Source organism: Poeciliopsis prolifica, unplaced genomic scaffold (genome assembly GCF_027474105.1).
Source record: "Poeciliopsis prolifica strain line A6 unplaced genomic scaffold, Auburn_PproV2 SCAFFOLD025, whole genome shotgun sequence".
Taxonomy (NCBI): Eukaryota; Metazoa; Chordata; class Actinopteri; order Cyprinodontiformes; family Poeciliidae; genus Poeciliopsis; species Poeciliopsis prolifica.
The window spans coordinates 1,256,535-1,278,622 of record NW_026562400.1 but is presented as its reverse complement, the minus strand read 5'-3'; the positions used below and the strand labels follow the sequence as shown (position 1 = coordinate 1,278,622).

General features: G+C 38.8%; 1 protein-coding gene across 13 annotated transcripts in view; it reads right to left on the bottom strand.

Moving 5' to 3' along the window:
- mef2d (myocyte enhancer factor 2d) overlaps positions 1 to 22,088 on the bottom strand; it is a 103,163-nt gene that overhangs the window by 76,214 nt on the left and 4,861 nt on the right. Inside the window, exon 1 of one of the 13 annotated variants that reach the window (XM_055047391.1) lies at positions 268 to 400. The exons of the other annotated variants lie outside the window; for them this stretch is intronic. The gene's annotated coding sequence lies outside the window, so the exon portion shown is untranslated. Of the gene's footprint in view, positions 1 to 267; positions 401 to 22,088 lie in introns of those variants that run through there. 13 annotated transcript variants of the gene reach the window in all.

Sequence of the window (22,088 nt, the reverse complement as noted above, 5' to 3'; positions counted from 1 at the left end):
AGAGTACATCTTCCATTTGGATCATGAGCTGCTGGCAGCAGGATGGCAGCTGCCTACATAACTTTTGTTTCACTGGACCTTTAAAGGCCAGCCCCCCCTTTGCTTTAACCTGACCCCCTAAAATTTACACACACACAACCACGCACACACACATGCACACGCGCAAGGCTTGCATGCTCAGCTGTCGGAGAGTTCAACATGCTGGTAAGGTCTTGTGCCGCTCAGCTAGAACTTTCAACATCCGAATTTCAAAACGACTCCACTTACTTAATCCACTGGAGGCATTTGTCATCTGATGAACAGTCCAAAAAGCTGTGGAAATAAAAGAGTCCCTGTGATGGATCGGAACTCGAATCGATACTGGCAGATGACTACAAGCAGGACTGTAAAAGGAGAGAGTGGCTCACTGCAGCCACTTGTGACAGAGAAGGAACTTCCCAAGCAATGAATCTCAGCCCGACCCCTTTCCTGACCTTGAAGTCTCTAAGGGGGCATGAAGGGTGTGGGAAATGGAAGGCCAGGAGTCTGCTAAACAGTTGTGCCTCAGAGTTTCCACTCAACACAGCGAATGAACGTAGGGATGCAGACACATAATTGCCAAGCCTAATGCAGGGGATGAAAATTCCTGAGACAAACATCATATGGAAGCAGAAACTTTTATGGAGAAATGTAAGTGAACGATGCGGGTGTTTAAAACCTTCCAACAAATGGGGGGAAAAAAAAATACATTTTGTCAAAACTCAGCAATCAGAATGTCAGAACTCTCAAGACAAAATTGCTCCCACAATAAACACGAGCTCTTAAATGGCCTTATCTCTCTGCCCATTCCCAAGGTTTTCCCCCCCTGCTTGCCATCCACATTTGTCATCAGCGTGCACGACTGCCGGGGGCCCACCGTGTTCAACACACGGTCTTGGACCAAAGCCTGATATGGGGATCTATGAGGCTACCTCCGCTCATCTTGGCAGAAACAAAAGCATTCGCCAAGACTCAGTGGTGCTGGCTACATGTGGTGGGGATCCGGCTCAGAGGAGAGGTGGGGGAGGCACAAACACGGAGCAAGGAATATCTTTTCTTCTACAGAGCAGTGAGGAGAAGCTGCTCCTTTGCCCACAGGCAAGTGTATTTATGTTGAAAGGAAACAGAACAGTGCATAAGCTTCAGCTCTTGAAATAATAAACATCCATTCGTGTTGGTGTAAATCCTCGACAACAGTTGTGGAAAAAAGGCAATGAGATTATATTTTTTCAACAGTTTCGCATCGAAGGTGTTCCACCTAAGTGATCAACCATGCCAAGCAAAGTCAAGAGTGCTTGTTAAAGACAAGCTTATTTGGTAGTTTGTCTTTGTGCATAATGACTAATAGGTAAGAGAATAAACATGATATGCTTTCAAAAGTCTGACAGTGAATACCCTGATTATGTAAATTGTTTCCCTCCAGAGGATGGGGTAAATTAAAAAAAATGACAAAGCTTGTCTCTGGTGTAGCACCACAGAGACTGTTCCTCTTGTGTGTGACCTACATTATTGAGGAATTCTCCACGTTTTAGTCACCCTCTTGACAAATCTCACAGCATAACAAAGCTAAACAGATGAATATTTCAAAGAAAAAATACACTTCTAACACGGCAGGCGTGCTTAGTTATCCAACAGCAGCTTAAAAAAACATTTCAGTGATTTACTTAGTGTTCATAAAGTCTTAGCAAATCAACAGATTTGGCAGTCCATTTACTGTATATCCAGTTTATTTAACTGAACAGCACTGTGGCAGACAGTGAATATACAGCATCACAACTGTTTAACTTCTTTTAAAAAGACGTGATTTTTTTATTGTGATAAATTTGAGACAAAAAAAACGAAGGAAACATGTTTCCTAATTGTGAAATCTTTGACTTTACTAAAAGCCATGAAGAAAACATAATAGATGGTCTCAGTCACTGGCAGCTTTTAAAAAGGTCAACATCTTTAAAAGATCTGTTATATGGAAGAAACAAACTTGAGAAGACCACAGTTGGTCCAACTGGCCGTTTGGGTCACGCTTTGAGTTTCCATTCATCATCATGTCCTCAGGGCCCATTAGTGAAGACGGGGTCCTTTTGTTTGCTGCAGCCACAGTTTTGAGATTTAGCTGATATAACAAACATGGTGTTGAACTTAACTCCTAGAATGTTCGCATTGCAGTCTAAATATACAGCTGTGAGTTGGTCACAGCAAATCATTAGCTGTAAACTATTTTCTCAACTCAATTCTTCTGTTGTTTCTGAAAAGTCTGCACACAAAAAACAAGGTTTTAGTGTGAATAGGTTCAACAAGTTGTTTGAAACATTTCACAGACATTTTGGTTCATGTCAGTAAGATGGCATTCATGCAGTTACTGCAGATTTTTAGATGGAAATGCATGATGTGAATCTCCCGTTCAGCCCCATCTCAAATGATGCTCAATTAAAATAATATCCAGTGACGATGGAGGCCAGAGGAGTACGGTAAAATCATCATCATGCTCAAGAAAACAGCTTGGTATAATTTGAGCGTTGTGACATGGTGCATTATCCTGATGGAAGGACAATGAATAAACAGATGGACATGGCCAGCAATAACACTCAGGTAGGCTGTGTTGTTAAATGATCCTCAGCTGCTTACAGACCCGAACTGTACCAAGAAAATTTACCCCCCACCACTACACCATCCTGTTACAATTTGAACAACTGTAACAGGGTAGAAAGATTCTCCTGATTATATGGGGTTTTTTTTCTAATTTTCCAATTGTAGCGTCAGTTTGCTTTTTTTGAGTGACACCTAGTGCTCATCTTCTCAAAGGTTTGACGTGTGTAATGAGAGGTGTAATTCTGCATACTTTGGGTGTAATTACGTTTTGTTAAAGTTGCTGTTTCCTTTTTTTTTTACATCTCAGTCTGATCAGTCTTCTCTGTCCTGTAGGTATTTTGTCATTTTCTGGAGAACTCAGAGAATGTGCAATGGAAAAATCCCACATCAAATCCCTTTAATATGGAACAATTCACATTAGAAATCAATTAAATCCCTATTTTTACTCTCTTCTGAAGCTCATTTAGAACCAAGTAAGTGATCTTGACCACATTTAGTAAAAGGTAAATGCATTGAGTTTCTGCCATGTGATTAACTGTTTGTTAATCACATGGCATGTTTGTTAATAACATTTGAAGATATGGGTCTCATAACTTGGCCAGTGGGTATGCATTGTGAACATGATTTGAGAATAATTATTTGTATTTTTACATTGGCCTCTCTTGCCCTAGAATGTAAATTTAGTTTTCATCCACCACAATGCAATATTTTTTGGGGTTCAAGATTAAGATAATCATGATGGATAGATAGGGGGGGAGCTATATGATTGGCTGCTAAGGCTGCAGCAAATTTACTGAGCTAACTGAGAGAGGATGCACAGAATGTAGTGTGTTTGGAGACGGCGATTCAGCAGTAAAGCTACTAGCAAAATCCAGTTAAAAAAAAGATCTGTTGAAACCGAGACCACTTCTTTTTTTCTGCTAAGGTTTGCAAGTTCAACAAGAGGATTGATTATTTTTTGATTCAAGTACATTTAAAGACTCCCGATAATTTGTTTTTGACTGGAAGTGTCTCTGAATCTAGGTTGGCATACTAGCAATTCTAGCAGCTAGCTTTCATCAACATAAAAAGCAGTCAACCTGAAACTGCAGAATATATCTGTGCTAAAAGCTGGAGCAATGTTAATGACTAGTAAAGCCACCCCCTCACCAGTAAAAGTTGTTTGCCGTGGTGAGTGAACGGCAACCAGAACAGAGAAGAGCTGCTGATAAAGGAGTCATATTCACTCTTTAGACAGACAGCCCCTGCTGGTTGGACATGACAGGTGGGCTTCCCTTCCAAATAGTGTTTGATCTCCTAATATGTTAAAAGAACGCTTATGTCAACATCCTCCACACAAGAGAGAAACAGTTTTGCATTATTGTGTACTTTCGATAGATGGAAGATGAAAATGAGTCCCTTGTTAATTAAATGCACAAGCTCTGGCTCCACATGTAACGGAAAATATTTCCTTTCATATATTGTTAAAACACTTGGGAAAAAAAATCAAGTAGAGGCAAGTTTCAATTGTAACATTCGACAAAGTCAAAGTCTTTAGAAAGGTCAATCTCAAACTTGTTTCTAACTACATGAAATAAGTCCTCACTCCGAGTCAGTGGAGGTTTGGCATCTTCCAATCCCTGGAACTGTCACAGCTAAAGGCTAAAGGTCAAGAGCAGCAAGACGAGCCATAACAGACGCAGCAACCTGTTCCCTTCAACTGTCTCCTTCAATCAAACGCCGCCACAAAGGCTGCAGCCGTGGCCTGCAACACTGAATTCCAGCTGTCCCTTCTTGAATTTATCACAAACATCTAATAACAGTAAGATCAATAAACAACTTCCGATGTTATACAAAAACCCAGTTTCTACAAACACAATATATATATATGTTCTTGTACACTGTGTACTCTTCAGATGTGTTAATGTAGTTGTAAGCCCTTCTGTCATTCTGCCAGCGAATTTAAGTAAAACAGAAGCTTGCTGTGTTCTGCTAATTAAAGTTCTGCGCTAGTTTCTCTGCCATATTTTAATCTATCAACTAAATTAAAGCTATAAATCACTCAGCACCTGTGACTCCCACGCCAACCTGACCGTCTGAGGTGTAGAGAGATGGGCTTACACTAGGGAAAATAAGAGCCGACGCATGAAATCAAGTTTACATCAATGTCAGTTTCAAAGAGCTGTCGAGATGGAAAGGTTTGGAGGAGGAACTGTGTCTCTTAAATGACCAATCTATTCAACAAGACATCTTTATTATTAACTCTGTTCTCAGAGCTGCCTTACTGAAACCTCTAGTGATGAGTCTTATTGGTTGCTAGTAATGCTGATTTGGGAATTTCATTATAGTAAAGCAATCAGTGTAAATTAATGCATAAATTAATATCTAACCACCAGCTGAGTGAACAGGTTTGTTTTAATCAGTTTTGGACAACTTATTTCATGGACTCAATATCGGTTTATTGGGAATGGTTTTCTTATTTCGACATGAGTCACCTGACTCGGTTATTAAAAGAATCCCTGAGGTAAAATCTTTGATTTGACATTTTCAATTCACCAGACAGCATACTGGTGATGATCTTAGGAAGCAATGCAATATGATAATAATGCTTCTTAAACTCAATAATATAACTTAGAATGAATAAAGATATAGGCTCCTGACAAACACACAGTAATTTTCAATAAATCAGAATATGCGTTCTGATGAAGCTCATTAGTCAGATTAAAATAACCTTTTGCAGGTGATAAACATAAGGCTATATTTCTGTATATTGTTTTGTTTTTTTTGCTCAAATGTAATATTTTAATTTTAAATGTCATGTTTTCAAAAATCATCATAATTAACAGAATCAAACATCCATCTGTGTGTAGTTGATCTATGTGTTTCACTTAGTCAAAGTTCCTGAAATAAATTGACTTACTAATTTACTAATTTACTCTGTCCGTCAATGTATTGGAAAGAAACATATTACTAAAAACTTTACACCTGCCTATTTTATCAGCTCAGTTACCAAATACCTGGATATGTATTAAATGCACAGTGGAAACGGTATTGGCAGTAACACGGGAGCAAGCATCAACATTCTTCATTTTATATTATTTCCACTCTTGGGGGTACAGCCAGTCAGCAACAAGAAAATGAACAGTGCTCCTGGATTGGCTGCTTTTCAAATGCCAGGCAACAGCATGTCAAGCAGAATTTTCAGAGAATAATTTAGTTACGTTCCATAGAAAAAGTGGCTAGTAGAAGAATCCATGAAAACTGAACCACTAAGGAGGTCCACTTTCCATCCAACAGTGTTGGGACAGATAGTGAAGGCACTTACAGCAATGGCATGTGTTACTGTTTACAGTAAGTAGGATGGAGACAGCAGATAATGAGAGAGAAAGACCCAAAATTGCAAAAATTTGGGACTACATTAAACAAAGCATAATCTAAGGTGAAATGATTTTGCACAGTAACGTGCAATAAACAATAATTTTGCATATCGCTGGATTTTGCATCTTAAATCATGCTACATTCCTTCTAAGCTCAAAGCAGAGTCACTGTTGGTTTTGTGTTGGGTTTTTGTTTTGTTTTTTTGTGGTACATTAACAGGTCAGTTTTGATTTAAGGGACAACTAATCCAATGACAATAAACTGTGCAACATACTGTGACCAAGCATTCTTTTTGGAGGATAAAAGCTAGATTTTGAAAATTGTTTAAAATTAAAAGATTACAGTTTAATTCAAACTAAAAGGCTTTCTAGGAAGTATGGCGAGAAAGGCTGCAATGTGGGAATGTAACAGCTTCCCTTTTCTCTATTCTTATTTTTATACCTCTTAGTTTCCTGCTTTCTGCTTCTCATGACCAAGTTGTTGACTTGGGCTACGATGAGCAGGAAAGAGGCAAAGCAAAACCAGGCTGTGACAAAGCTCAGCTCAGGCAAGAGGAGCTCAAATCCCCCAGAGGCAACAAGGCGTTTGATGTGCAACTGGGTGGCGAGGGCCATGCTGAGCCAGCCCTCCCCGCCTAATTTCTGCAAACTCCCCGACTTTGACTAACAGACACGCACGGACACTTCTCCTCAGAAACAGCTGACGTTTTAACAGGCTTACAGCAGCTGAAGGGCTACAGGTGGGGCAGAGGGGACCCTTCATAAGCCCTCCAGCCCAGCTCATAATACCTCTTTGCAATTCACACACACACCTGTTGTGACTCCAGAGGAATTGTCCTTTGTGAAAAGCCTTCCCTTATACTGAGTCACCCACCTACTCGCACATACACTCTTGTCTTCCCCCTCAGTGCATTAAAACACATGATCCTCTTGCATGTGTTGTGAGTGGTGGGTACATGTGTATGCTGGGTCCGACTATAACAGATGCTACTATGGACCAGAACTACCTGCTAAAAGCACTAAGCTCCTTTGCTTAATTTCAGTGGAGCTGGTGGAGGCATTGAGCAGGAAACCATGCCGTCTTTTTAATCCATAATCATTTTAACCTACAATACGCAGGTTTTCAATTCAATCACCACTGTGTGGAATCATAATCACAGCTTGACCAGATCCACATCTTCTAATCCTAAAGGTCACAATTGAGTCAACCCACCTCTGAATCGACTTCTTTTCACCCTCACAGTCTCATTGTTTGGACAGGAAACTTTTTTTTCCCTTCCACTGAGACACCAGCAGCTAATCTCGGGTGTTATTAGATTCCTGCTTTGATGCAAGCAGAGTATCACAGAAGCCTTATTCAGGAATTTGGAGATACGAGCAGCCCTCATGAACATTCTCCAAATGCTTTTGTCAGACAAAGTTCTGTGCAAAGTGAATTGTGGTGAAACGCAGGATATTTAGGACGAGCAGTATCTGTTTGTAGAAAGGGAGCAGAGCTGAGAAGAAGAGAGGGGATTTGAAAGCACAGCACTTCTTTTGACAAAACCATGGGGTGAAAAGGAGGGGAAAAAAATCATCTCAGGATTATGTTTTCTTGCTGGGTGTGCAAAACAGCAAGAAGTTTTCTGAACTTCTAGTGAGGAGTTTAAAACCACCAAACCTTTTTTTTTTTCTATTTCCTCTTTTTGATTGAAGCAAAAGGTACCATTATTCTGCTACTTAATGTCGCAGGAATAATTCATCCCCAATTCGTGTGAGGCATGAATTGGAGATTGAGAGTGGTGAGCACATAATAAATGTAAATAAATGTGGTATTCATTTTCAGGGTTTTTTTGTTTGTTTTACTTTCATGGGTCTGGATTCTACCAGGGGCAACTACAATTTCTACCAAATGCAAAACTGCTGCTGGAACAGATGGTTGAAGAAGGTGCGTCTAACTCCAGGAGACATGTCAGAGGGGCATTTTAATCTAAATTAACACCGTTCTCATAAAAAATGTCAATGTCATTTTAAACTAGGGGTCCTCACACACAAACGTTTTTCAATGAGTCAAAGGTCCATTTATTGCAAAGCTTTCCACTTTTTGTCCTGAAATAGAATTTCTTAGCTCAATAATTTGCAAAACCATGAGCTATAATTGTTTTGGGGAAGCCTAGCACTGCTTCAGCTGTTCTCCAGCTCTTCATTAGAAGTTGATTTTAACATCATTAAACTGTCACTGGGATAAGGATAGCACTTTTCAGTGAAAACCCATATACTGTGGGTTTATGGGTTGAAATGCTGATTTTTTTAATGTTGATTAAAAAATATCTGTAAGGTATACTGTCTCTAAGAAGTAAATATTTGTTTCCCAAAAGAAAAGTTAGAAGCGTGTTCTGATTATCTGAATGTGGAGCTATAACATTTCAGCATATGCTTGTCTTATCTTCCCTCTGCTCTTGCCTCTCCTTTGCACTTTTGCTGCTTTCTCTTTCTTCCTGTCTTGAGAAAGCGGCAGGAGTCTTTCTCTCCAAGCCTAGTGGTGTTCCAGCTGTAATGTGATAACCAGTTCAATAACATAAACAACTGCCAGAATTCTCCAGAGGAAGGATGCGGAGAGCGGGGAGTGTGTGCTTCTGAGAGCGAGTCAGTGGGTGGATGTCTGTACGGTTCGGTTTTTACATGGGAGAGCATGTGGGCTGAAGAGCAGGAGAGGCCTGGGCGAGAGGTGAGGACGAGTCAGCCATTGAACACCATCAAATAAAACGTTATCTAATGCCTGCACTGACACGGCCCGCCAGAAAATAAGTGCACTCTCTATCGACTGAAAGCTCTGCTGTGTTTTCGCTCGCAAAAGAAACACTTCTTGCTGATGCTGAGCCGAGTTTCCACATCAGAGCAGAGAAATGCTTTTCAAATGCACTTTAAAGAGGCATGAGGGCATCTAAATGCTCTCTGAGCTCAAATTTAGTCCGTCTGAAGACCTTTTCATGATTCCAAAAGAAAAGAAATAGGCCTTTAAAGTTTCTTAGACTAAAGGTTTTTCATCACAAACAAAGTAAACACTCTAAAATGTAAGTCCAGTTACAGCCAAGTTTTTAGTAGTCACTCATTTTGTCCTACTTCTCTTCATAGAGCAAAGCAAGTAACAAGCCTGGTAATGTGTCATTTGTTTCCTTCAACTAAACCACAGATAGAAATCAACAGGAACTATGAAAACACCTAACAAGTGATTCTGAAAACCTTTCAAACATCACTGTCTGTCATCACAAAGTTGAAAGTTGGAATCTGACTTTTCTCCACCAACTGGCAGATAAATCTGAATCTTAGCCATTTGCTAAACTAAAGATGTTTAGCTTGGAGAGAATTTCAGATCTCAGATTTTATAATCTTATTGGCTTCCGAAGTGTTTTTTTTCTGTTTTAAATCACCAAATACAAACTTAATGTTAAACTTATTATTTGGAAACTCTGCAGCTGCAATGTCGTTAAATATTGATAAAAATAACCGACAATTCCTTCCACCTTCTTTCATGTCCATCATCGTCATGTCACAACCAGTCGCCCAGAGTGATAGACTCACTCACTATCAGGCTTGGGCATTAGTGGCTGTGAAACTCCATCCAACTCGTCAGACATGTTAACAGCACAGCGAGCATGAAGTCATGGCACCTAAAAATACAACGCTGCATCCTGCCACCATCAGTCTCGACAGAGAAAAACATGCCGTATGCATTTGCATAACAAATTTGTTACATTTCCAACAAAGTTTGTAATTTTTTATTCCCCCCCAAAGTGGGGAGAACTCTGAGAACTGAAACTGACCAATTAGAGCAGGAGGTTTCTCCTGCATTTTAAAGGAAGTTGTAAGCAAATAGAGGGACCATCATTAGAACATCTCACACCATCGCCTTTGTGCAGTGTGTTTCTGTGACCTAAGAAGATAAAAGATCTAAATTATCCAAACCATCACCTTTCTACACATATGAAACTTTAGCAAATGTAACTGGATCTCCAGCTAAGCCAGACTGCCAACATTTCTGGACATTTAATAGTTACAATTAAAGCTTCATGTCACAAAGGACTGGAGTACAACAGTTGTTGGTTTATATGTCCCACGTGTTATAATACTTACTTAGCCAGTAGGACAGAGTCTCCCACCAGCAGATCATCACACTGCACACAAATTACGGTGATTAAAATGCTGAAGGTGATGGTAGCACAGACAGAAAGAAAAGGAGAAGAGAAGAAAAAAAGAAAATTGACATTTAGCAGCTAAATGTCAATTTTATTTTTTTCTCTTTTTTTTTGCTAAATTTTAGCGAAACCTATTTTGCCATTGAAAATGTTATCAATATTATTGCCATTGTAAGATTTTACAACATTGTGTAGCTCTAGTCTGAAAATCTGACATGGAATCATAATTTATTCTGCACTTACGCACCATTGCTATTATCTAATTCTACATGATACAGACACTTAACCAGCACTAATGAAGATTTACTAACCACGGCATGTCAACTGATTTGAGTCACCAACATGAGACAATGTCTGGCCTTAGCTTCTGATTAATAAAGTCTCTAATTAATCAACCATATGGAGGCAACATTGAATCAGGCATTGAACCATCAGCCCAAGATGGTCAGATGTTCATGACTTGCAGAAAATAAAATAAGCAACTTCTAAGTCTTCACACTGTAAATGCACTCCTGATCCCAAAACACACATTACACAATTATGCCTAAAATTACTCATACTACTAGAAAATTTTGCTTTAAATGTATTTTCTAATGAAGATGTTTGTCTCTAATTGGAAAGACAGACATCCCCAGGAGCAAACCAAGATAAATGGGTGCCATTTTAGAAAAAAAAAAACATATCTGGTATTCTGATGATGCATCATCATTGATGAACTCCAAGTCGTTGAGGTTGGAGAGCTTCTCTGCCATCACGTTAATATTTTTTTGTAATATAAGCGTTCACTGAACTAACACCATTTTTTTATGCTTAGACTCTCATCAGCTTTTTGATACGCCAACATGAATGGAAAGGTTAAGAAACTGCGTGAGAACCAAGTACAGAATATTTTCTTTCAAATTATTGGAGAAAAAGGAAAGCTAATCAATAGCAGGAAAATATGAATACTAAAATTCTGTCCTTGAATAATACTCTCATGCAAGAACAGATGGAGTGCGAGTTGTTCTATTAATTTCCAAACACACATACATGGAGTCAGAGCTGCATAACACCTCAATACAAAAGCATAAGACATTGTGCAACTTCCAAGAGGTTGAAAAGGATTGAGATTCTTCCACCTCCTCCTACCACTTCTTCTTCTCCTCTCCCTGGAAGCTTTCCCAACTCTGAGTAATTGCTATTGTACAACAGAAGAGGAACAAGGATGAATAAGCAGCCTCCCTCTTATGGCCCCGTCCCTTCATTTCCAAATAGTCTTTCTTCACATTAGCTTGTGGCTATCTTAATGAGCCCTGCAGCAGATGGTCCCATAACAACGCCACAGCTGTGCAACTGTAAAATGATGCCACGCCCCAGTAGGAAGAGGTTCATGTGCATTAAAATATTCAAATGAGGCTGTAACCTCTGAGATTTACTAAAAGTTGATAAAAGGTGTAGGAGGAATTTTATGGGGGAAGGCCAGAATGATGAGTAGAGATGGGCACGAAAAGGACAAATGTAGGTTTTTCAGGTTGGAGAAAAGCAGGGAAGAGTTGGAGTGTAGAAAAGATAGGCAAAAAAGAAGTTAGTGAGATGTCAGAGGCTAGGGTATAGAGTTTCAGCTCCTGGCTCTGCTGCTTGCTATTTCAGCTGTGCCAAAACACCGGCCAGAAGCCTCTGCTCTCACGCCATTGTAACCCTGTAAGCATGGTGGCTATGACACATGTTCTAACCATAAAAGTGACAACTAAAAATCACCCAATTTTGATCACACACACCCCCTCAAAATGTGCACAAATATACCCTACAATCTGATTGATGAAAAATAAACACAAAAAATGCTGAGATAAATCACAGTTTCTGTCCATATCTGTTTCTGTGCTAATCTACACCACATGGCTATTTTACGAGACTTTTGTTTTCAAAAATCTCTGTGGCCACCTAGTCAATCCCACGTCATTTATCACCAATGATCGTCATAAATTTTGGCACCACAGCGATGTAGTTGAGCCAGCATTACAATGGGAGAAACAAGGCAAGCATGGGAGCCAAAAAAAGTAAGCCAGTAATTACTGAGTTGCGTCAAGGACGACGACATTTGAAGGAATGTGGTGCCACTACTGCTGAAATGTGTTGGAATTTCAACAAGGGAAAAGGTTCCAGCAGCTCATTACTTATGCATGCTTCTTGATGTCTTTCAGCATGCAAGAAGAAATAAAGAGTTACAATGTATAATAAATCAAGTTATTATAACCACAGACATCAAAGCCAGCAGTGAGAGTGTGCTTTAGTTCTCTTCTTTTCAATCCTCTCTTTCTGGATAATAACAAGAATTTAACAATCCAGTTTTTGCTGTGACATGGCATAAGTGAGACATAGTGAAAGTTAAAGTACAGGTATACTGTAAGTCAGCAAAAGACTTTCCACTTACTGAGGTGGTGTTTTATGAATAACAATAGATGTTTCAGAGGTAGAATACTTCCAAATTTTAAAGCAAGGAAACTCATAAAAAACTTCCTCTTGAAGATGTTTTTTTTTTTTTTTGGTGCGTTGTAGGTGAGCAACATTTCTTGATCCAGCTCCTAACTGCTATATTCTTCTCACTTCCCTCTTTTTTACTTTTGCAGGACAATGTTTTCAAAGCTCTCTAGCAACACCACAAGGCAGATTTCCTGTGAAACCTACAGAGTGGAGAGTGAAGACTAGAGTTTGAGTCATTGAACAATGGAACCTTAATTTAAACTAAATATAATGCTGTTGATTCAGATTCTCAGTAATCCTCCTGGTGTCTGCAGCTCTTACTGGATTTCCGGTGATGTCAGTAACCTTGTAGTCCAGCTGGGTTACAAAATCCAGAATTTGTGGTTATGAAAGGTTTCACATACATGTGATGGAGTGTCCATTGCTATTACATATTTCGAAAGTAGGCCAGGTTATGCATTTCTAATAAACCTCAAGAGGATACAGCCGTGTGGAAGGTCTTCACCATTAGATTCTGCAATCAGTTGCTAAGCTGAAAAATAGTGTTTCTATGTATTGCTCATCAGGAAAACAATAATACAAGATGTTATTGCCACACAGTTGTATCAAGACTGACAGAAGCAGATACTACAGAGGTCATATATTGGCATACCTGGTAAAAATGTGGAAAAAAATTATAAATTGAGAAAGATTAGTCCTCTAAAATGGTTTAGGTGTAAGTTGCATTTTACCTAGACGGATGCAATAGGTCTTGATCGAGGAGTAAAGGTCTTTGATCCCACCACATACCCCCTGCAATGTCCATTTAGTTGTTTTTCTAAGATTATCTTTGGTTGGTAAAGATTATTCTAAAAGATTTAATCGGGATAGAGTGTAGCAGTAAAATAGTTCTAATGACACAAAGAAAGTAAGATCCATCGGGGAAACATCATACAAACTCTGAGATGAATGTATTAGCAACTGCAGATTCAAGAAGATTTTAGGATCTATCATCAAAATACATTTTACATGCCATCTGTGTTTTATTTGTTCATCTTTTCCCATATTGCAGAGGAAACAGGGTCAGATTTCCATCTCAGCTCCAAAGCTGGTCTTTCCACTAAATTCTTCTTAGGCAACTGGATATATTTAGTGCTGAATAAGATATTTTTAGGATAAAACAAATCAACAGAGGGATTTACCACTCTGATTGGTTTGACTTTATATAGTTCTGATTTATGTAACAAATTTTTGGAGTATGCTAGGCACAAACCTGGGTATAGCTCAATTTTTAGAAGCTCCTATTTATTCCACATTTGAATCATCACTAAAATCTGTCATTTTTTGTTCAGTCTACATGATAAGGTGAGCCTGCCACGAAGTCATGTGACCTTTCAAAGTACAGCATAGTCTCTTTAAAGTTCAGACCACCCAGCCCAGAATCCATCATTAAAGAACACAAAGGAGGACTTTTCTGCAGCAGTCTGTTTATGTGGCGTGTGAATGGAAAGTCTGTGGTAAACCACAGAGGGATGGTTTCAAATTGAAGCTGGACTGACAGTCAGCAGAAGGAGCAAATTTTGGCAAACAAAAATTTGGGATCAAATGTTCTGCTTGAACTTGGCGGCTTTGCGCTGTTCTTGTGGTGTAAACGGAGACCAACAGTTGCCACTCAACCAGACAGCCACAACAAAACAAGCATTTTCTTTGCAACATAACCTTCCAAGGTTTCAAATCACATTTTATTAGAAACATCAAATAAAAAGTCTACAACCTAAAAGCACAACTTGAAATTAAGTTGAGCTATAAAATATGAGTCTTTTAAATCCTAACAAGGCACCTGAATCATAAATTATCTTGGTAAAATCATGTTTTAAAACAAATGTCAATCTTTTCATAAAATTTTCCTCTCAGCTCTGATATTTGCATCCTGTAGTTGGTTCGCACTGCATGCGAGTCTACAGCAGCAGATTATCAAAGCAGATCTTGTACCGAAAGTTGGAACAGAATGTATAAGTACATTCATAAAGTTTCTTATTTTACATAGTTTTATTTTTGGGCCATTTGTGTGCCACTTAATGAAATCAAACTTTGAGGTTAATTACGTAGACAGTATTCCATCCAAAGCCTGGTTTAAAGTTCTTCAGCAGATCGACACAGAGCTTATGGTGTTGCCCACGCAAGTGACCCATGTCTGGAAGGTGTTAGAGGAGATGCGTCTAACCAATGAACCGACCGAATCCGAATGTTTCAGCACAGCTTTGCAAACGAGAAAAGGGCAAATAGCTGCAGGCAGCGTACTAGTTATTTAGCATTAACAGCAGATCTAATGCACTGACGGCCTGCTTGTTTCAAATGAAATTCACATTTAGGTAAAGTAGCTTGTTCTACATATTCTGTCTTGACAGGTGATTGGTCACAGGTTTTACTCTCTGTCTGATTTAAGGAAGTTCTTGAAATCTTTATATTTCTGATGTCTCTGCTGCATTATGGGTAATGCTATTATTCCCATTAACAACTACAGTCATTTAAGCCTATTTTAGTGTGCAGAAAGAAAATTACCATCACGAGACTTTTCGTTCTAAATTAATATTTTATATTTTGTATTCACTTCCAAGTAATAACATGTTTTATTAGAGCACAGTCTTAGCCTAACGCATGCCCCCAGAAATAGTGTATTTGTTTTTGTTTTAAGCATAATTGTGGATCCTATTTGGCTAATTCAGGCTACTTTATGTGGTAATCATGAATCTAGATGAACAAAAATTTGTTGTGAGGTTTCTGAACACTCAGTTCTCGGGCCATTTTTATTTTACATATATATGATCGCCCTAGGTCAGATTTCAACACAGCTTTATTTCTCTGTGTCACTACTTTAATGCAGCCGACTACAATCTATATTAGTGAGTAATTAAGTGAGATTTTTTTTCATATATATTTAATTTCAAATAAGCAAATTTCTTTTGGGGAACAGTAAAGTATATTATATCCTATTCTATTTAATCTATTTTGGACTCAAGCATAAATTTTAGCAACCTTGATTGCTGTTACAGAATATTCTCAGAATAAAGAGCTTCTTGCCAACAACTATCTTTATTTCTAGTATGTTTAGTTATTGCAATGGTGCTTTTACCACTTTCTGTAAAAAAATATTCTGAAAAAGCTAATAGTCATGTGTAATAACTAAATCATATGCTTATTTAAGATGTATAATCTCTGAATTAACACTTGCTGATGTTTCACTTATTGTTGACCCTCCACCAAAATCTTAGAAGTCAGCCAAATTAAGAGAAGAAAGAAGACAAGTTGTGATTTATTACACTATCAATACCCAGAGAGGCTCTCATAAGGTTTAAGTTTGTCAGATGCTAGTTTTCGAAACATTAAGGCATACATAATGGAAGCTTTTTGATGGCTTCCTCTGCAATGATTACAGTTTATCTAAAGAAACAAACTTAGTGACTCTCTCTGGAGACAGACGTTACTCTTAAACACATTCTTTCATATAGGAGAACACATCTTATGCAAATAAAGCACAACAATGTCTTAATCAGTTCCCCTGAAGGTTTTTGGATAAGAGGAAGATATTTTCAAATGACATTCAAAGAAGTAATTTGTGGCATTTCTTCTTAATTGTGTCACCAGTTTTATGTCTGAGCCCTCAATGTGACTGACTCTGCACATCAACAGATCACCTGTCAGACAAGCAGAGTGGGTGGAAAGAAAATCTGCTGCAGTCTTTATTTTCCATTTAATTAAACAAAAAATTCTACTAGTTGGTGAACTATTGTCATTTTAGGAGCTTGGTACAACAAGAGAAAGATAAACAGGCAACGTTTGCCCAATGGTTAAAATGAGATGGCACTACATCTGTGTAAGGCATCATGCATGTTACATGATCTACACACATGAATAATTTATAACTTTTACATTTGATAAATATATCCAGGTCTCATGTTAATTTTGAATATTAGCTCAACAGCCATAAAGCAGCTGGGACATATTTGTATATATGTGTTTGTGTTTTTGATTACTGATGGTGATAGTTATGGCGAAATGAATACCTGTTTAATACTTTGAATACGGATTACTGCAGAAATTCTTCACATGCCCAAAAATACTTTCTCAAACTAATTTAGTTCAAAATCCTATAGAATATTTATTAAAAGCCAAGCATATTTTACACCAAAGAAAAGCAGAAATATTAAGCTGAGGTCCAAACGAATGATTTGGTGGCAAAATTAAGGAACAAAGTACAAAGAAGGTATTGATGGAGAAATTATACAGTACACTAAAAATATTTGGACGTACAATTGTCCTGTTTTTACGATTTGATAAAATTTGAATGTTAGGAAACAAATTATTTACTGCACCACTCAAAATAAGAAAAAAATACAAATTATGAAAAGGTAATTTGGTAGTGTAATAATACTTTCTGTGTCTCACAATGATGCCACTATATTCACATACTACCAATCCAGACATGTCTGGTAAGACGTCATTTGATTTGGATGACATTCGGATCTTGATTTGCATTTGTCACAAAAGCTCTAATTCAAGAGTTAATTCCGTTTCCAGGTAAACATGGGTGTTGAAGGATACAGTAAAGGTCCGATGATGTTCTGTGCGGTCAGTTTCACAGATCCTGAAGTTGGTTGTCAAGCTGTTGACAACAAACATGCATAATCTGATACTTGAAAAACACAATATTTTTACAATGTTTTGTATTTTCAACTACTGTACATGTCATACTGGGATGCAAGTGTTGGACCGATAACATCTTTGTTTCTTTTACTATTCTTTATTTGCGGATTATTTTTGCATATGTGGGACTTTGTGGTGCAGTGCAGTGCAGTGACTATCTGGTGGTAAATTATATTGTACAGATAAAAAATGCAGTTGACACTAATGTAAACAATTACACCAATTTCTACATTTGAAAGGAATAAAAATGCTTTAGTATTATATTTCATTTATTTATTTAATTGGCTAACTGTCCTCCTGACAACAAGGCAGCAACTGATGAACTCATCCAAACCACAGGATGTATATCTAACACAAACACAGATAAACCAAGAAAAAAAAACACCATCAAACTGTTGGAGGCAGTCTTCATCCTGCACAAACATAATCAACATCCCTCTTCACAGTAGAAAAAAAAACACTCAAGCTACCACTTCACAAACACACACAAAAGCTCCTGTTTTTCTAAAAGTGGGTGTATATCACCTCCTCAAGCTTTGAACAGAGGATCCCCCTCTATATCTTCTCTCCTCATCATTTGCTCATTAGCCTAATTGATGTTTAACCTGTTGATCACCACCTTATGAGTGCTGAATTAGGAGCTTATTGAAATACAGGAATAAGTTCTGGGTAAGAGAATTGTTTAGTTTTTTTTTTGTTGTTGTTGCCTTTTTTTTTTCACTTTACAGCCATAAACTCTCTAAACACTACTTCTGTCTTCAAGTTACTAAACAGCAAAACTGCACTGCCAAATCCTGACCCAGCGAGGTGAGCACAAAAAAATAAATCACATATACAGCTGGCTATCACAGCTGGGTATGAGTGATAACTGTTTCCATTATCAATAATTTACTGTTTTCCCAGACAGCATTAAAAGGTCAGTAAAATGTTATTAATCAGGAAAATGCCCAGGATTTGCTCCAACAAGTGGATGAAAACATCTGGTAGTGTTGTCTGTGATGATGTGGAAGCCAAGAAAAAGAAAATGAATTCAAGGCCTGTCCATCTGCATGTCTGGATCCATTTTCAGCATAGTTGTAGTGAAGGTACATTGAAGCTGTACCTTTAACAGATTCTCGCTCAAACTAAAGAGAAACTCTGACAGATGCTCTGGCCTGAAGAGGCAATTTGTAAATAAAAAATGAAATAAAGATGGTTTTTACATTGAAGTAGGGCGTTCTGATTTCTAAGTGGGAAAATGAGATTGAACGCCCACCAAAGTCGTAATTTTGACTTAGAAACACAGAGGTTTAACATCCAATATGACTGTTCATTAAACCAGAGGCACATGTAGTGCTTTACACTCTATTTGTGAGCTGGCTCACTCTGAATGAATATAATAGAGAGAAGTATGTAACAACTACCTTAAGTAGCTAATAGTACACGGAGTTAGAGAGTTAGGGAACAGCAAAAGGCTAAAATCTGTGAATATCTGAAACCGCCTCCAAAAACTGCCTATTTTACAGTTTTTCTCAGTCACTTTAGTGCATTTCTCAGATCAAGATTGAAAAATTGAAAAACACACCACAAGACTTGAGTATTTCAGGGGTTGGGAGGGATCATTACGTCTAACCATGGCAACAAGGTTATTTTAGAACAAAGAGAAGCTGATTAACATCTCAAAATATTAAGTCATGTGTGAATGATGGCCTCAAATCTCAGACAAGTTGAAAAGGAGGCTTAATGCATACAGAGCAGGACCAAAGAGACAAGAAGGAAGTTCGGTCCATCTCTCACATTGATCACAATGGTCAAGGATCATAACCTTGACTCCAAAGTCTCTCTGCCCAGTTTTTTCCCAGTGATTTAAATGGGAGTAACAAAAGCATATGAGGTGGATCAGCAGTGCTGCTACCAGAGGTCCTTCCTGCCCACAAAATCACCATCCACACCAACATATTGAAGACAAGAGTCATATTTCATTTCCCTTTTGGATAGACAGGAGGAAGCAGAGGGAATGGTGAAAGACATGCAGCAAAGGTACAGAGGTCTGGAATCAAACCCAGGACAACCACGATCTGGACTCTAGCCTCTGCATATGGGGCGACCGCTCCACCCACTGCACCACCCAATGCCCCAGGACAAATACATTTTTGAATTGCAGTGGAACGGTGTGAATTTACAATGTTTACTACTGGGATAATTTCCAAGAAGCTGGTCACTGGTCAGGGCCAATAAAACTGCAATTTGTCAAATCGGGTCACTCTTTTAAACACCAGATAGTAAGAATCACTTACCAGAAATTCTGTATTTTTTTTTCTTTTTACTCTGGTAGGAACATTTTCCAGTTAAGCTACTACTGCTGGTACTACTCCTACCCACGTTACGTCTGACTGCGTTTTGGAGTTTTGACCACTGATGACAGCAAACAGTGAGTCATGTGTCTTTAGTCAACAAGCTTTGCTTTGTTTGCTTCTAATTTGGGCCAATGAAAGTAAAGAAAAAGCCAAATCCAGGAATGCAAAACAGTGAACTTTTCACCAGTAGAGGTGAAAGTCTTGCCAGGTGCAGCTCCCAGCATGCTGCATGGAGCTGGTCTGGCCGCGAACACAGAATGGAGGCCATTTGGAAATCACAGCAGGGGGAGTGAGGATTGTGAGGTGAGGCTTTCTGATTTTTTTTTCTCCAAAGAATTTTTGCGGCTCTAGTGGCTCGTATTTTTGACAGTAGGCAGACAGGAAAGGACCGAGACCTTCCAAAGGTGGGGCGTGCTAACCCACTGCGCCACTACAGCACGCCCCGAGGTGAGGCTTTCTGCAGATACTTCTGGCATTAAAAAACTGATGTCCCCATCTTTGTACAGAAACACCTTTACCTTTGAGTTCCATTAGCAGAGAGGGAGAGAGGACATTTCTTCCCTATTTCACTGTGTCAGGGTAAAGCGTTACCCTGCAATGATTGAATCATAGCCATAATAGCAGAAGGTAGAGGCCTGCTGTGTTGCTGAGTTCTTCCTGTTCTCCTCGCTCAGCGTGGGAACAGCCACGGACAAAATCTGCCCTGGAATCAGCACACAAAAAGAGGCCATGAAAGCAATACAAGCAGAGCAGGTAGTAATTGCTCCTTTCTGCAGCTTCTCCTTTCCATTCATTTAAGCATGGTCTGTGGTGCGAGACTTTCAGTTTGACGGCAGACAAGGGGCATGCTTGTCTAACCCGACATACAAGAAAGGTTTCTGCGCCGTTGTGGGCTGAATGCACCGTTCAGCTGCAAGGGAACACGCAGAGAAACACATCTCTGACACTGATGTTGTGGTATTGGACATGGCTAAGGTTGAGCTGAAAAGGTAAACTGGTAAATCAATGAGTTGGCAGGTGACTCACCCTCTGCAACATGGTAGCTGCATTAACAACTCGCCTCTATTCAGAGCAGACACTCTCCATCTTCCCTTTTAATTTTCGGCTTGTTTTTATTTGGGAGTGCAGAAACATAAAACGCTTTACACACACAGATTACTGCAATTAATAAACCTCTTCAGTATCCAGAATGACCAACAACAGTAATTAGTACATATGAGACCTCAATTAGTGCTCAGAGCTCCACATTATATGACCTTAACAGTCTTCTTGACTAATGGAGAGCTCTGGAATATGTGCCAAGGACCAAATTTATGAAGCTTTATTTGCTCGTGAGTTCAGCTCTGATTAATGGAGGACTGTCTGAACACGTACGACATTACCGAGTGGTGGGATTTGATATGTTTTAAGCAACAACTATGCTCATTCCAGCTCTACTTTGGAGATTTAAATGACCTTTCCTCTTTGAATTATAGGGTCATTTTTCAAACCCTCCTGGGAAATTATGGACCAGAGTTTCTGATGAGGATTACATCTGCCAGCTCTGAGGGAACTCTGCTGTGAGAAGGCAATAATCGACTCATTTCAGCTTAAAGTGCAAAAACTAAAAAAGATTGTGCAGTCGGGAATGGTGTAGATTGTAGGTTGTAATTTCCTTGTAACCAAACATTTGGGGGAAACACTAGACGTTAGAGTTTTAAAGTGAAATTGTAACATTTGAATGAACCAACATGAAAACTTCTGAAGAAGATACTGAGTGCAACTTACTGTGTTACTGTAGATTTGAATGGGATTAGAGTTTATCCGTTGTAGAATTTCTCTTTGGAAAAAGACATTTCTCCATATAGCGCCAGACTTCTTGTTTGTTTTGGTTGTATTTACCCAGAATGCCCTGTACTATAGTCTGCTACCTTCTTTTGAAGTGGTCTCCAGAGAGCTTCAATCCACACCATAGTTCACTTCAATCCGGATCAGAGTTTGATTGCAGATTTGTACCTCACCAAATGAACCAGACTTTCGAGACAAACAAACTGCAGCTTAATTAAAGCAGGTCAAACAGGGTTGGTGAGAATGACCCAAAATGTCTAAGCAGCTTCATTTTGCTGTTATTAATAAAAATACATTAAAAATTTTAAGTAAAAAAATGGGCCTTTAAGGCAAAGTGTCATTGATCAGAATATCCTGAGATTTTACAGGAAAATTACAGTTATTAAATAAGAATGAATCAGCAGAACAATAATCAATCTTTATCTGCAGTCTCAAACACCTGATTCCAACTGAGATTGTTGGAGACCATACAGGTGTGTGTTCAGATACGCTCGCTCACAGACCCTGACCATTTCTAATGCGTTCAGAGAGCAACGGCTGACTGCCTGTCTTTGAAATTCAGCAGGAAGCAGCGCCGGGAGGGAGTGATTACACTTATTCAAGTGAGTGTTTTTTACTGAAGTCACCTGGCAGCTACAAACCCAGCT